Source organism: Gekko japonicus, unplaced genomic scaffold (assembly GCF_001447785.1).
Source record: "Gekko japonicus isolate JY-2015 unplaced genomic scaffold, Gekko_japonicus_V1.1 scaffold5917, whole genome shotgun sequence".
NCBI classification, from domain to species: domain Eukaryota; kingdom Metazoa; phylum Chordata; class Lepidosauria; order Squamata; family Gekkonidae; genus Gekko; species Gekko japonicus.
In genome coordinates, this window is record NW_015175029.1 from 30,058 (window position 1) to 32,699 (window position 2,642).

Sequence of the window (2,642 nt, forward strand, 5' to 3'; positions counted from 1 at the left end):
TCTTTCCCTTTACACAATTGGCCTCTCTTTTTCCCCAGATGGTAACAAAGACTTCAGGTGACAAAAGAAGAAAGGCCTTTGCCCCAGGACAGAACAAGTGCATTTCCCTGTCCTTTTAGGGGAGATGTTCAAGTCTTGCTTGGCCGCTTGTTTTGCTGGATGGCGTTTCTGAGAAAGTTGGGGTGGGGAATGGGAACTGGGCCCCAATCCCTAGGCCCCTGCCACCAAACCAGGTCACTGCAACTGTTATCCTCAGCCCAGCCTTTCTTTGACAAATGAAAACACGCGAAGCTGCCTTATCAGTCTTGTCTACTCAGATTGGCAGCAGCTCTCCAGGGTCTCAGGTGGAGTTCTTTCCCATCACCTCCTGCCTGGTCCTTTTAACTGGAGGTGCTGGGGATTGAACCTGGGACCTTCTGCATGCCAAGCACCTTGCAGGGCTCTACTGGGAGCAGGAGCTGCTTTGCATATTAGGCCACACACCCCTAGTGTAGGCAATCCTCCAAGAGCTTACAGAGCTCTTCTTATTGAGGCTACTGTAAGCTCTTGGAGGATTGGCTACACTAGGGGTGTGTGGCCTAATATGCAAAGGAGCTCCTGCTACCAGTAGAGCCCTGGATTGAGCCACAGCCCCTGTCTATGTCTCTCCAGGGTCTCAGGCTGAGGTCTTTCAACTTCACCTCCTGCCTGGTCCTTTTAACTGGAGGTGCCGGGGATTGAACCTGGGCCCTTCTGCATGTCAGGCAGATTCTCTACCACTGAGCCACAGCCCCTGTCTATGTTTCTCCATGGTCTCAGATAGATGTCTTTCACTTCACCTCCTGCCTGGTCCTTTTAACTGGAGACGCCGGGGATTGAACCTGGGCCCCTCTGCATGCCAAGCAGAGGCTCTGCCACTGAGCCACAGCCCCATCCCCTTGCTTTATACCAAATTAGACCTTCAGTCCACTAAAGTCAGTATTGTTTACTCAGCCTGGCAGCAGCTCTACTGGTCTCTACTCAGAGGTCTTTCCCATCTCCAACTACCTGGTCCTTTTACCTGGAGATACCAGGGATTGAACCAGGGACCTTCTGCATGCCAAGCAGGTGCTCTTCCACTGAGCCACAGTCCCTCTTTTCACCTTCAGGGGCCAGAGATCAGTACTCAAGGGGCTGTACTTGGTCCCCAGTTCCCCAGTTGCTGATCCTTACTCTCAAGACAGGAAGATTAAGTAGAGGGCAGCCTGTGGGTGCTTTGAGGATGGTCTTGGCTTGGTACCAGAGGACTACCTTCTCTCCTTGGCCCACCGGTCCTTTCCAGCATCCCCCCATTCTTCCCTGACGCAACGTGTACTGCCCCTTTTAGCAATTCATCCTCCGAAGTCTGAAACTCAGGCTAGCATTCCCAGCAACTCATCTTAGAGCTGGGCAGGGGATCCAATTGAGTGTCACAGCATGCACGCCCACTGGGCTGAGTTAAATATGAAATGGCGACCACCTTGCCACACCCCTCAAGAGTTTGCTCTCCTTTGACACTGGAGCAGGTCGTCTCCAGCTCTGAGCCAGGCCTCCCTAAGCAAAGGTGGAAATATTCTGAACGTCACAAAGCGTAACAAATGGCAACTTGTTGAATCCCATGTCTCCCTCTAGTGTTGCCAGTGCCAGAGCGGGGAATCCTTGAAGATTTGTGGGTGCAGCCTGGGAAAAGCGGGATTTGGGGAGGGAACTCAGCGGGGGTATGATACCATAGAGTCCACCTCCAAAACAGCCATTTTCCATATAGCCTGGAGAGCACTTGTAATTCTGAGAGATCTTATAAGAACATCAGAAGAGCCCTGCTGGATCAGACCACTGGTCCATCCAGTCCAGCCTCCTGTCTCACACAGTGGCCAACCAGTTCCTCTGGAGGGCCAAAAACGGGACAGAGAGGCCGAGGCCTTCCCCTGATAAGAACCTCAGAAGAGCCCTGCTGGATCAGACCAGTGAGGGTCCATCTAGTCCAGCCTCCCGTCTCACACAGGGGCCAGCCGGTTCCTCTGGAGGGCCAACAACAGGGCAGAGAGGCCGAGGCCTTCCCCTGATAAGAACATCAGAAGAGCCCTACTGGGTCAGATCAATAGTCCATCGAGTCCAGTCTCCTGTCTCACACAGTGGCCAACCAGTTCCTTTGGAAGGCCAACAACAGGGCATAGAGGCTGAGGCCTTCCCCTGACAAGAGCTTCAGAAGAGCCCTGCTGGATGAGACTAATGAGGGTCCATCTAGTCCAGCATCCTGTCTCACACAGGGGCCAACCAGTTCCTCTGGAGGCCCAACAACAGGGCATAGAGACTGAGGCCTCCCCCTGATAAGAACGGAAGAAGAGCCCCGCTGGATCAAACCAGTGGTCCATCTAGTCCAGCCTCCTGTCTCACACAGTGGCCAGCCAGTTCCTCTTGAGGGCCAGCAACAGGGCAGAGTGGCCAAAGCCTTCCCCTGATGTTGCCTCCTGGCACTGGGATTCGGAGACTGGCTGCCCCTGAACATGGAGGTTCCCTTTAGTCACCATGGTTAGTAGCCACTGCTAAACCTCTCCTCCATCTCCAGGCCCCACCTGGAGGCTGGCAACTCTACATTCTATGCAGGGAAGAAGCAGGTCAGAGGAAAAGGAAAGAACCCATGATCC